Here is a 15080-nt window from a genome sequence, read left to right as displayed (position 1 = left end):
AAAATCACTGGCTGTGCTGTGTGCAGTCTGTGTCTAGTTTGCATTGTTGTCTGCCATTGTAGTGTTGGGCAGCCGCAGCTGGATGTGAACAGTGCATAGCGTTGCGCAGTTGGAGGTGAGCCGCCAGCAGTGGTGGATGTGGGGAGAGAGATGGCGGAGTTTTGTAATTTGTCATGAACTGCTATATATATGATGATATCAAGGTAAATACATTGTTTGTTCTCTATTAATATCTTTCATTTGCTAACTATCCCTATCAGTAGTTAGTGCCTTCAATAGTTTGAATCTTTTATTTAGCTGGCAGTAGTGGCGCTCGCTGTATTGCAGCAGCTTGAGCAGCGAAGATTTTTGTGAGGTAAGTGATTTGTGAAAGGTATAGTTTAATGTTAGTCAGGGCCATTCTTTTGTAGGAAATTTTGAAAGTCAGATTGCGTTGCGCTAACAAAGTATTGTGTGTCAGTTTAAGCACAGTCAAGTATAAATTGTTCAAAGGGGACGTTTCAACTTCAAATAGTTTGTCGACTTCGCATTTGCTGATGTAATTCGTGAGAAGAGGGCATCTTAAGAGACGGACAGAGACAGTTAGATAACAAATATAAAAAGGGAATTTTTTCATGTGATATAATTGCAAATTGACAATTTTTGGATTTTTCCCTTGCTTGTGGTATAAAACCCTAGTTCTTGCCTAATTTCATGACTCTAGCTCAATGGAAAGTACCCTGTAGGCTTAGATGAGTGAGTTTGTGAGCATCAAAATATGTGACGTAAATAGTCCTATCTTTTGCTTGCATTGACTTAGAAACTAAAACTTTTCACACCGCGAAGGTTATGCACTTTTTAGCATGCGACGTAAATTTCAACTAGAAACCTTTACCCGTTCCTGAGAAAAACGATTCTTACCAAGTGGCTGGGGTGGCTGGCTAATTTTAGCAGCAGCAGATGTCCTCCTCGAAAATAACCAACTTTGGTTTCTATGCATATTTTTTCGTGTGAAGCTTATTCTTCGAGTTATGCGAGTTTGTCAACTTAAAATTTACACCCTGTATATGCTTCGCAAATATATGGTGTATCGAAAAGAATCATTCGATTTGGCACGTCTATATTTCTGAAACTAATAAAGATATGCAATGAATTTTGTCTTCTGATGAACGGCAAACTCCAAAAGATTGTTTTCATACCTTTTCATAGGCGTTCAGTATGCTCCCTTGAGATACACGGCTCATGTCAACGCGGTATTCAAATTGTTTCCACACTGCAGTGACCGTGTCTTGAGTTACAGCCTCCACAGCTGATGTTGTGCGATGTCTCAATTCATTCATTGTTGTTGGTAGCGGAGGCACATAAACTGAATTTTTTTGTAAACCTCCACAAGAAATAATCACATACAGGCAGATCCGGTGACATTGGAGACTAGTAATGTAAGGCTGAACCACTTGTTCCAGCACGGCAGAACCATCGTTCAATAATCCTTTGATTTAAAAATTCCTGCACTTCCTGATGCCTGTGCTACTACCTAGCGGGAATCGTGTAAGGCTCGAGAGTTTGCTCTTTCGAACAGTACGTTGTTCACGCACATATCTCAAATAACATAATAGTTATGTTTTTTTAAAAAAATAGGATGATTCTTTTTGATACACCCTGTAGATTCCACATGATATAATTGTTTGGTTATGTTAGACTAGGTAGGTCTTACGTGTCGCAATTGACTGCTTCGGTAAGCTACTTCATAAAGTTCATCCTCAGACGGATTTTCACGTTAAAAATGTCATTTAATTTAAGCAGTAATACGATTTTTGGTGCTCTTCGTTGCAGCGGCGGTGTAGTGGTGCCATCGAAGATCTTGCATTATTACTTTCTTTCATGAGTCCCTTGCCATTGTTAGTCCAGGTGAAAACAAATTACAAATATCTGTAAAGAATGTTAATTTAATTTAGGTGGAAACGTTAAGCACCACACCATATAAATTCCGCTCAGTCCTGTAGTTAAAAACTCAAAGTCACGCTGCTAAGTTTAAGTGCATCAGTAGCAAGAGAGCAATCATAGACTAATTATCAAATAAGGTACTTTATTAAGGAAATATACCTGTAAGACTATAAGATATTGTGTCAGAATTGACGTTTTAAAAGCGAAGACGAACTCCAGCTCTTAAATGCCGAGAAAACTCCGATAAAAGTGATTTCTGTAACCGGCCCCGCATAAATTCAGAAATTAATTCCTTATCTCTCACATATCTCAGCGGTACCAGCTAATTAGTTGCGAGAATTGATCACCTGGAACACTAAAAGCTGATCAGTACTCGATTGCCGAACTGGTTCTAGCTGACTGTAGCGGCAATAACTGGAAATACGTTACCATTTACGACTAGCGGCGAAATTTTATCTGTTTTACGTGAAGTGAATGACTCGATTCTTCGTAACCTCGGCAGTATCGGATATATTCGGTATACTAAGGAACGAAAAGGGAAGTAAATATGCTAATCAACCCAAATGACTTCAAAGCAGAGTTCATTTGAAATCGGAGACTTATTCATTATAAAACTGTTGCTCCAGTGTATAGGGACTGTTCACATCTCTCTGATACCAGTTCTTCCTGGTACTGGGTGACACAGTACTGATATTACTCGGTACAAAAGATGCAAAAAGAATTGTACTCAAGCAAGTATGTCGATAGGTTGTGTAACGACAGAATGCGTTACAGTAATTTTCTTCTTATTACGTATAAACCAGTCGTAAACTCGCATAACTACTCACATCATCTGACTGAAATGGCAGCTGATTCGTTGTACACACTGCTTAGTGCTGAAATGTGGATATGGAGTGATTTCTTCAAATACTTCAAGCTCTTCAGACATTTGAATAACTGTGAGTAGTGCATAACAGAGCACTGTAAACCAAGTAAACAAACAATAAAACTGTTGCGTTTTGTACAAAGGGCGTCCAAAAAGTTTTGCACAGTAGTCTCTAAGTTTTTTATTTTTTGCAGTACGAGAATGAAATTTTTTTATGTACATACTTGGGGCATATAGCTAAAGTTGGTACATCTTTTACTTATAGGTAAGCCATAATGGACCGTGAAGTAGATGTCAGGTTGCGACAACGGTCGGTGATGGAGTTCCTCTTCAAGACCGGCGATGACTCTGGCACATCGATTCACAGGAAGTTGCTCCTTGCTTATGGGGAGGACACAGTGGATCGCAGCAGTATCCAGCGGTGGTTGCAGAGATTTAAAGAACGTGATTTCTCTCTACTGGACAATCCACGATGCGGTAGACCATCGACGGCAGTGAATGATGTGAATAAGGAGACCACTGATTAAATCACCCAAAATGACAGATTTGTGACGACACGGTACACTGCTGAAATGACGGTCATTAGGTAGTGTGGTATCACTGGTACAGTCATTAGGGTACAGAAAAATCTGTGCACATTGGGTGCCTAGATTATTGGCAAGAGAAATGAAAACGATTAGGCGGACTGTGTGCGAGGATCTGAAGAGTGGAAACAGTGTTTTGACGGTGTCATTAACCAGGATGATACATGGTTGTTTTTGTCCGAACATAAGAGTAAAACCCAGTCCATGGAGTGGCGTCATCCGGGTTCCCCTCGGAAGAAGATACCAAGACTTTCACAAAACGCCCTCTGTATCACGAGAAATTTGATTTAATCAACACATCAAGAAAAATCCCCATCTGCACAGCAAATAAATTATCTAAGAAAGGACTTAATAAGTTTTGACTGTTCTACTGAAGCTGTAAAACATGTACGAGGGCAGTTCAATAAGTAATGCAACACATTTTTTTTCGGCCAATTTTGGTTGAAAAAACCGGAAATTTCTTGTGGAATATTTTCAAACATTCCTGCTTCGTCTCGTATAGTTTCATTGAGTTCCGACAGATGGCAGCGCTGTACGGAGCTGTTAAAATGGCGTCTGTAACGGATGTGCGTTGCAAACAACGGGGAGTGATCGAGTTTCTTTTGGCGGAAAACCAGGGCATCTCAGATATTCATAGGCGCTTGCAGAATGTCTACGGTGATCTGGCAGTGGACAAAAGCACGGTGAGTCGTTGGGCAAAGCGTGTGTCATCATCGCCGCAAGGTCAAGCAAGACTGTCTGATCTCCCGCGTGCGGGCCGGCCGTGCACATCTGTGACTCCTGCAATGGCGGAGCGTGCGAACACACTCGTTCGAGATGATCGACGGATCACCATCAAACAACTCAGTGCTCAACTTGACATCTCTGTTGGTAGTGCTGTCACAATTGTTCACCAGTTGGGATATTCAAAGGTTTGTTACCGCTGGGTCCCTCGTTGTCTAACCGAACACCACAAAGAGCAAAGGAGAACCATCTGTGCGGAATTGTTTGCTCGTCATGTGGCTGAGGGTGACAATTTCTTGTCAAAGATTGTTACAGGCGATGAAACATGGGCTCATCACTTCGAACCTGAAACAAAACGGCAATCAATGGAGTGGCACCATACCCACTCCCCTACCAAGAAAAAGTTTAAAGCCATACCCTCAGCCGGTAAAGTCATGGTTACAGTCTTCTGGGACGCTGAAGGGGTTATTCTGTTCGATGTCCTTCCCCATGGTCAAACGATCAACTCTGAAGTGTATTGTGCTACTCTTCAGAAATTGAAGAAACCACTTCAGCGTGTTCGTAGGCACAAAAATCTGAACGAACTTCTCCTTCTTCATGACAACGCAAGACGTCACACAAGTCTTCGCACCCGAGAGGAGCTCACAAAACTTCAGTGGACTGTTCTTCCTCATGCACCCTACAGCCCCGATCTCGCACCGTCGGATTTCCATATGTTTGGCCCAATGAAGGACGCAATCCGTGGGAGGCACTACGTGGATGATGAAGAAGTTATTGATGCAGTACGACGTTGGCTCCGACATCGACCAGTGGAATGGTACCGTGCAGGCATACAGGCCCCCATTTCAAGGTGGCGTAAGGCCGTAGCATTGAATGGAGATTACGTTGAAAAATAGTGTTGTGTAGCTAAAAGATTGGGGAATAACCTGGTGTATTTCAATGCTGAATAAAACAACCCCTGATTCAGAAAAAAATGTGTTGCATTACTTATTGAACTGCCCTCGTATGTTACTTGCTTGTAGCTATAAACACTTTACCAAAAAACTGTTAATAAAAACAGTTCACATCAACTAGGAAAGAAATATAATCTTAAGACAAAAGTTCTGGGTTGCTGCTTCGTTCACGCACATGTATGTAGGATAGATGACGTGTACTACGTCAGACCGTCATTTTATTCCACTGAATGTCCGTCAGGGAATGTGGTTCCAGAGTGATGGTGCACCACCTCACTTCTTCACAGGCTGGTCGGAGAAATCTCAATAGACGATACGGTGAAAGTACGACAAACCAAGGTAGGCTAGTTCAAACGCATGGCCGCCGCGATCGCCGGATATGGACTGCTTGTTGTGGGGTTGTATGCAAAGTTATGTTACGAGATTCCTGTAGAAACAGAGGAAGATCTGCTGGCACGAGTTCTGACTGCTGCACTAGAAAATGACGGCACACCAGCTATGATGGAATGTAGGCAGCACGTCTGTAACAATGTTGGTGGTCACCACATCGAGCCGCTGTTGTAATGTATCACTATTGTTCTGTAGGTACAGTGTGCTGGTTTAATTTTTGTTTTGGAACAGCATTAACACATAATGCTTAAGTGTTAATAGAAAAAAATGTGCTTGAGTGATAAATGGATGCTTCGTTACGTTTCCATTCGAAATGTTACCTGATAATTCTACTGTGTCACACCTAATTCAGCTCCTAAAGCAGAAGTAGATGGATTAAACATCTGACTTGAAAGTTTCCGGACATGGGTTCCTATTCAAAATATTATGTACTCACTCCCCTCTACAAGTCCTAGAAGTTCGCAACGGGAATTCCCGAACATCCTGTACGTAACTTCTGTGTATTCTGAAGCCTTGGTCCAGAAGGGAACGTTTAATCTATGAAAAACAATTGGAAGTGCAGAAGTAACAGGTAAAAGGAGTCAGTCTTGGTCGGCACTCGGATGTAGATGGAAGGAAGGACGCGTACGCAGAGTTAGTTAATGAACACAATAGCTTTCATTGCGACTGAAAGGGAAAAAGTTGACGAAGCTTACGTAGACAGTATGCTCAAAAGGAAATGCAATATTACCATGAGGAGAGAAGAAGAACTCAGAACTGAATAGAAAACTATGTCTTCATTATATTTACATACGTGTTTAAATATTCTTAATAATTACAGCCTATAATCTCAAAAGCTAAAACGGGAGATACAAATTACATGTCCTTGGATAGTAATAAATTATATATTAACTGTTCGTAATAACATATCGAAAACTAATTCTGAAACTCGACGCAGAAGGGTGAAAATTTGGAAGAAAGAAGAAAAAGAAGAGTCAAGAATTACAAGAGAGAGGATTTTTCAAGAACCGGCACTGAAGGAGCTGGGAGGCACAAGCTAACAATACATAGAGGTGCATAAAACCAGAATCATTCTAATAAGGAGAACCCAAAAGTATCGTGCTCTGTACCAGTTGATTATTTTTGCTGCTTAGCGCAACGCGTTTCGAGATTTTATTCTTGTTTTCAAGTGCATTCGTGCATTTGTTTGCATTAATGTGTTTAGTGATGTAAACAGATCCACAAATGCACATGAAAATGAGAATAAATTCACGAAACGCGTTGTGCTAAGCAGCAAAAAATAAGTAGCTGGTGCAGTTTTCATTATTTAAATCATCAATGACATAGTTGTAAGCTTTCCCAAAACATCTGTTATGATGAATGAAATTAAGTTAATCGTGCTCCCTCCTGGTAATGTACCGAGCTACTTTCCGTGTTGATTTGGACAGAGAGAGCTTGTGAGTTCTGCCCTTTTTATGGGCTCTGTTACGACTGGAAACTGACTGCTGTTTTGTGTATTGAAATGTGATCCGATTACGAAAGAAAACTCAATGTGAGGAAAAAGCGTGTTTTATTTAAACAGCGAATGCTAATATGTGGCGATCTGCCATTTAAACATATAGTCATGCACTCGTCATTGTTGAGAGTGCAAAATCTGTGCCTACAATATTTAACCAGACACATTCTGATACAGTCTCCTATTTGGAAACGGTTTCAAAATTTTACAGCATGCATTCTGCCATGAGACGACGTGTCGGAGTCGCAGGGTAACTTTCATTTTCCATTTTGTTAGTTAATTTTTCCATGGAAAAGCTAGCAACCACCATCTGACCCTGACCCAGCGATCGCCAAAACAGTTGCAGCTTGCCGACATGAGAGACCAGCAGAGACTATCCAACACAGCGACGACGACACCAGGTGAGCCAAATGTGTCTTCCAGCGATTTTTACATCAGGCTTCGTTTTGTTTCACCTGAGGACAACATCATAACAGAATATCACAGAGACATTTAGAGAATCCTGTGAACCGACATTTTGCATTCCTTAAGAAAAGTCTTTATTGCAAATTATTTTATAATCAGTTACTCGCATTTAGAGCCGGTAATGTTACCACATAATAGTATTTGTACTTCTACAAAATGTAGCAAATTTGTATCCTCGTTGGACAACGTTTGCAAGACAACAACCATCTGCACGAACAGTTCGACGACGTTTGCAGCAGCATGGACTATCAGCTCGGAGACCGTGGCTGCGGTTACCCTTGACGCAGCATCACAGACATGAGCGCCTGAGATGGTGTACTCAACGACGAACCTGGGTGCACGAATGGCAAAACGTCACATTTTTTCGGATGAATTCTGTTTACAGCATCATGATGGTCGCATCAGTGTTTGGCGGCATCGCGGTGAACGCACATTGGAAACGTGTATTCGTCATCGCCATACTGGCGTATCACTCGGCTTGATGGTATGGGGTGCCATTGGTTACACGTCTCGGTCACCTCTTCTTCGCATTGACGGCACTTTGAACAGTGGACGTTACATTTCATATGTGTTACGACCCGTGGCTCTACCCTTCATTCGATCCCTGCGAACCCTACATTTCAGCAGGATAATGCACGACCGCATGTTGCAGGTCCTATACGGGCCTTTCTGGATACAGAAAATGTTCGACTGCTGCCATGGCCAGCACATTCTCCAGCTCTCTCACCAATTGTGTGGTCAATGGTGGCTGAGCAACTGGCTCGTCACAATACGCCAGTCACTGCTCTTGATGAACTGTGGTATCGTGTTGAAGCTGCATGGGCAACTGTACCTGTACATGCTATCCAAGCTCTGTTTGACTCAATGCCCAGGCGTATCAAGGCCGTTATTACGGCCAGAGGTGGTTGTCCTAGGTACTGATTCTCAGGATCTATGCACCCAAATCGCTTGAAAATGTAACGACATGTCAGTTCTAGTATAATATATATGTCCAATGAATACCCGTTTATCATGTGCATTTCTTCTTGGTGTAGCATGGCCAGTAGTGTACCTTTCCGTATGAAAATAAACTGCCAACGTGGCTCGGTGAGTTCTTCGCCTCAAAACCACGTGATTTCTACAGCGGAATCGAAAAGTTACCCCAGAGTTGGCAGACTACTGTAAATAGTGAAGGAGAATATATTTTTGATGACTAAAGTCTTCGTTGTGTTTATTAAACTTATGGAAAAACGCAACGAAATTATGCACAAACCCAATATTAATCCCGCCACCTCGACAACTGGATACTGCATTGGCTGGGTTGCGACATGTTCGCCCGACTTGTTTGACACCAAGCTGCACTCTTATTCATGCTGGACTGTTCTCTGTTATGTTAAAGATACCGGTGAGCACATTCACCGAGGAGAAGCGACAAAGATGGCACTGGGGTACTCTTCTCGATTAGCAAAAAGCCAGCTTGACCAGCCTATCCGACGGGCAGCTCACCATCTATGGCATATTCCCTGTCTATGTAAGACATCGCGGAGAAGCATGGGCTTGTGACATTTGTCCGTTTTCTGTTTACTAGAAACTTCATGCTACCACTTCTCCTTCCCTTATATGTCAAATAATGATTGTCAAAGTTTGAGGTCGATTATCTCTGAACTGTGCGCCACCACATTAGCATTAGCGTCTCATGTACTGCGGCCGGCGAAAGTGCACACACGAAAATGGGTCACAACATTGGAATAGGAACTAATTGTTGTGGATGCACCACCACCCCTGCAGCTACACAATAGAAACACGTATGAAATGCATTTGCTATTTTGAATATGAACAACGATCAGCTGCACAAGGGAACGACGACAGTGAAAATCTGTGTCGGACCGCAACTCGGACATGGATTTTTCGCTCTACGTCAGCTGTCGCCTTAACCGCTTTGGCTTCCCGTGGGCAACTCTTGGCCAGATCTAAACTCCCATTTGTAATTGTTCCGGTGTGACAATCTATGCTCGCACAATACATTATATAATTCCCGTACAGGAGAGGCAATTTTAATGGAAAGTCGCTGTTTACGATATTGCAATGATTGTGTTTTTAAAAGGAACGATGCCATGTTCCTTCGCACATGGACGCAGTCTTAAGAAAAATAGCTCTGAGCACTATTGGACTTAACATCTGAGATCATCAGTTCCCTAGAACTTAGAACTATTTAAACCTAACTAACCTAAGGACATCACACACATCCATGCCCGAGGCAGGATTCGAACCTGCGACCATAGCGGTCACGCAGTTCCAGACTGAAGCTCCTAGAACCGCTCGGCCACACCGGCGCAACACATGCACTGCAGTATCGTAAAAAACACTTTTGCATCAACTTACGCACACAACACTGCTTAATTACATAGAATGTTTTAAGGTACAGCAGGAACCAGACACAACAGTGTGGTATAATGAATTCCATCTACAATGGATGCAGTTGAATTCCGTGACTGCTTCGTTATAGGGTGTAAAACAATAACCGATACCACTCACAACAGACGATTTTATTTAATGCGCGACTGGTTTCGAGATTGTGCCATCTTGAGGTGATTTAGTTTAGCTACATATTTCCATGCTCTGCACCCTAATTTAGTTTGGATTTAGTTTATTGAAAAATCACCGTTACCGGTTTCGAATTTACAGATTCATCGAAAGACCATTTGCACGTTTAATCGCAACATATTTTACTTTAATTTAGAGGCAATTTGCACAGAATTTACCGCACGAAATATTTTTCCAGTCAATAACATTCTTGTCGTTTACAATGATTCCTCATTCACTCATATTGGCTTCATTCTTATTCAGATTCGTTGAGTAAAAACATAAATTATCGAGACGCACCATGTGTTCTGACTTACTTGTATAATATTTTTTCTTAATTTCACACACGTCGATCAAAACACATGGTCCACGTCGATAATTTGTGTTGTTTCCCTGTGAACGCTAGTAATATTGAAGAGCTCTGTAAATGAACGTGTAAAGTTCAAGAGGGACACGAACTTTATTCGTTGGAGAAAGACAGTGGAAACAAATGAAGCGTTGAAATGTCAAACATTCTTCCATTTTTTCACAAAACGTGTTTTCTGTGCTATTGTGTTGCCGGTACTTTTCTGCGTGTCCATAGACTTGTTTCAAGTGGGAAATCTTTTATAAAATGTTTCAGTCATTCACTACTACATGGCGCATGGTATTTGTGCTAAGCAGTGCTTCGTTCTGGAGTTCCGAGCACCATGCGTCATGGTCTCCTCCACTTAGCCTGGGATGGCTTTAAGAGATGACACACAAGTTTTTGGCGAGTGAGCACTGTTTTTTGTGCTGTGACAGAGAGTTTGCAATTATAGAGGAACGAATAAAGGTGAGGGAGGACTTTGTTTTGCAGGACCTACACAAGATCATTGCGTCAACTATGGCTATTAAGCCATTCCATGCAGTCAACACAGGCGTGTAATTTCTGTCTCGTATTCACCCCTCAAATAGCAGTTATAAATTCTTACTCTGAAACAGACGAATGGAAAAATGTCGATATACTCAAAAGAAGAAAGACAAATTCAGATATATGCCAACTCGTACTTTATCTGAAAATTCAGCCACGTTTATCAGTGACAAAACAGAAGGACTTGTTGACGATGTTGCCAATTGTTTCTCAACGCACTGGGAGTTCTACAGTGAAGATTGAAGCATCCAGTCCGAAGAATGGAGTTGTGTAAGAAGGCAGCACTGAGAAATTATTTCCTTGAATTTAATTTTGTTATTCTCGTGTAAAAAAATTGAAAAGAAATAGAAAACGTTTTTGTTACCTACACTTGTACTAGTAAAACATTGCTCTTGGAGTCTGTGTTTGTATTATCACATCAAAACGTATTTCCCTTGTATTACTGGTACTTGAAGCAAACTCTTTCTTACTGGCGCTTAGAATCAGTCAGTTCCCTGGTGTGGCCCTTAGAACTTTCTTAATAATTTGTTTACTTTCTAATTTGTGTCATTATTCTTTGCAGTGTTTGCATTGTATCACAATACTTTCTCAGTTTTTAGGATACAAATCAGCTATGTACAAGAAGAGATGCGTTATTTTCTGTTTCTCGACACAAATGTGAAATGTAGCTCTTATAAAGTTTGAGTTTTCTATTCTTCAAATGTTCCAGGTGGTCATTCAAGGGCACTCATCTTTAAACCAATGTAGTGTGTGCTTTGATAAAAACATCGTCTGACCATGAATATGCAAATTAGAAACTAGAAACGATGATTTTTCGATAAAGCCAAGGAAAATCGACTTGTGAGCAGTCGATGCCGTACTTTATAAAAGTACTGTTTAAGATAACAGCCACTGTTCTCCATATATCGTCATTTTTAGGGTTTCTTACTTCGAAACGGAACCGTTACAGTATTACTTTGCTGATCTTCTGTCTGTCTGTCTGTCTGTCTGTCCGTCAGACTGTTAAAAATTCTTTTCATCAGGAGTAGGTAGATGCATGAAGGTGAAATTTATGTCACATATCTATGTCTACAATTCCTTGGCGATGTGAAAAATTGAAGCTTCCAGGCCAATGAGATCAAAAGATACGATTATTTATCTCACTTATTTTGATGCTCACAAACTCACTCATCAAAGTCTATAGGGTACTTCCCGTTGACCTAGAATCATGAAAAGTGACAAGAAGCAAGGTTTCGCAGCACAACTAAAGAAAAAAAAATCGAAAGTTGGTAATTTGTAGTTGTATCAGGCGGAAAAAATATTTTTGTTAACCGACTGTTTGTCTATCCGTCCACCTGTTAAGACCCCTTTTTCTCTGGAACAGGTAGATGTATCGTGTTAAAATGTAGGATTCTAAGTTAATGCAATAAAAAGATACAGCCTTTTATGTCACATACTTTGATTCTGGCAAACTCACTCATCGAAATCTACAAGGTTCAAGAAATGGTTAAAATGGCTCTGAGCACTATGGGACTTAATTTCTGATGTCATCAGTCCCCTAGAACTGAGAACTACTTAAACCTAACTAACCTAAGGACATCACACGTCTATGCTCGAGGCAGGATTCGAACCTACCACCGTAGCGGTCTCGCGTTTCCAGACTGTAGCGCCTACAACCGCTCGGCCACAGCAGCCGGCGAAATCTACAAGGTAATTCCCGTTGACCTAGCATCGGGAATTCGGCAAGAAGCAAGGTTTCACGCTACAAGTAAGGGAGAAAATTCGAAATTTGTTAATGTGTAACTATATCATACGAAAAAGTATTTTTTTGTCATTTGTTATGCAACTGTTTGTCTATCTGTGTGTTAAGATCCATTTTTCTCAGTATCATCTCGTCAGCATCGATATCAATAACAGGAAAAAATCGTCGTGATCCTCGATTCCCGGGTCGAACTGTTAATGCACATGATTAAGTTTGTACGGAATCCTCGGACACGAGTCGTATTCTGATTTATCCCGATTTTTTGACAAAACAGCACTACTTAAATATAGCTGATCTCAGGCTTCCCCATACTCAAACGCGGTGGAACCTTGTTTCCTGCCGGCCGAGCGGTTCTAGGCGAGCGGTTCTAGGTGCTACAGTCTGGAACCGCGTGACTAGTACGGTCGCAGGTTCGAATCCTGCCTCGGGCATGGATGTGTGTAATGTCCTTAGGTTAGTTAGGTTCAAGTAGTTCTACGTTCTAGGGGACTGATGACCTCAGAAGTTAAGTCTCATAGTGCTCAGAGCCATTTGAACCCTTTGGACCTTGTTTTCTATACATCAACAACGTTAACACGCGTCAGAAGAATACCAGACGGTTCGCGGGCGCTAATAGCTTTTGGAAGAAAAGCTATCGGCGAGAATTGTTTCAAGTGCAAAGTGGTTACGACTGGAGCGGTGTAGCTCTCTGGCTGCCGTGCAAGAAGCGGACCCACCTGGCTGTAAGGTCCGAGGAGACCCAGCTGACAGCCTCCGCGGCGCTCTAAATGTCAGTTAGGATCGTGACTCGCCTGCTGAAAGCGGGCGCGGTCCGCTGGCTGTCCAGGTCTGAGAGGCTGCTGCTTAGACAAGCGGCTCTCAGGTGCTCTCACCGCCTGTCCGGCACTCCAGACTGCCTCACCAGCTGGACAGCTTCTTCTCATCCGCTGACGATACGAATACAGAAACAAGTAGTGACAGCTGGCGAAAGAACCTTAGGTGCCATTCTTCATTTGCCAAGGATTTATATTCTTACCATCTTATCATTCGCAGCTAAATAAAAGAGCTCTACCAAAATTCTTCACTCACTACGACGTGTGGCTTGTAACGAGCCTACAACTGTGGAATTCTGAGGTACCGGGTGCTTATAATTAAACTTTCCTTGTTTAACATGTTATAATACGGGAGAAGAGAAGTTTGTGGCACAACTTGACTAGAAGAAGCGATCGAATGGTAGGACAAGTTCTCAGGCATCAAAGGATCACCAATTTAGTATTGGAGGGCAGTGTGGAGGGTAGAAATTGTAGCGGGAGACCAAGAGATGAATACACTAAGCAGATTCAGAAGGATGTAGGTTGCAGTAGGTACTGGGAGATGAAGAAGCTTGCACAGGATAGAGTAGCATGGAGAGCTGCATCAAACCAGTCTCAGGACTGAAGACCACAACAACAACAACACGGAAACTAATTACCGTACGAGTACCAAGCTCGGCAGCATTAATCTCAAGGACATGGGGAAGAGAAATAATGCAGAATGAAGAATTTTTAACACTGTGCAGCCCTGTCAGCAACTGTGATAATTGAACATGTAACACGTCAGCCTCAGTTCCAAATAGAAAAGAATCTTTACCTAGGTTTCACCTAAAACAATTTGGCCTTCTTCAGAAGCCAGTGACACTAAACTATTGCATGCCAAGTATAAAATTGTAGCACCGTAGTAATCAGTCATAAATCTACATTACTTGGGCTCAAGAGAAACAGTAGGCTCCACTGCGCGGACGGGGTCGATAGGCCGAGAGAGTTGCTGAGACTTGACATGACAAAATTTTTCATGCAATAATTTGGTGTCATTCGCTTCTGAAGAAGGCCAAATTATTTTGGCTGAAACCTGGGTAAAGGTTGGTTTCTATTTGCAACTGAGGCTGACGTGTCACATGTTCAACGCAGAATCACTTCAATTTAATGTGCTGCTACGGTACATCATCCCATTACACACCGTTACCATTACTGCTACAAAAGGGACTTGATATGGCGGTCGTCACTGTCCAGAAGAGTCTGAAAGCTCAGGGTTACATTCTGCACAGCAGAACGAAGCGTGCCCGTAGGTATGCTGGTTGCCTCTCTTGATATGGTGCGCTTCAGATCAGCACATGTGTGAATGTTCTCCTGGTAAACCCTGTCCTTCAGGTTGCCCCACAACCAGAAACGACACGGAGGGGGATCAGGTGGTCGAGCCGCCCAAGCATTTGGAAACGATCGACTGATAATTCGATCGGTTCCAAATGTGTTTCGGAAAAGCAGCTGAACTTCACGAGCCATGTGCGGTGGGGCCCCATGAAAACTATTGAATTCAATGTGTCACTCTCCTGTAGGTCGGGTATGACATACTGACGATTCGTATCGCAGTAACGCCGGACAGTCACATTACACGCATTTGGTCCTTGAGCGCCAACCTGTTCAAAAAAGAATGGGCCAATGATGAACATGGCCGTGAAGCCACACCATACGG

Source organism: Schistocerca americana, chromosome 6 (assembly GCF_021461395.2).
Source record: "Schistocerca americana isolate TAMUIC-IGC-003095 chromosome 6, iqSchAmer2.1, whole genome shotgun sequence".
In the NCBI taxonomy this organism is placed as follows: Eukaryota; Metazoa; Arthropoda; class Insecta; order Orthoptera; family Acrididae; genus Schistocerca; species Schistocerca americana.
This window is presented reverse-complemented; position numbering follows the sequence as displayed.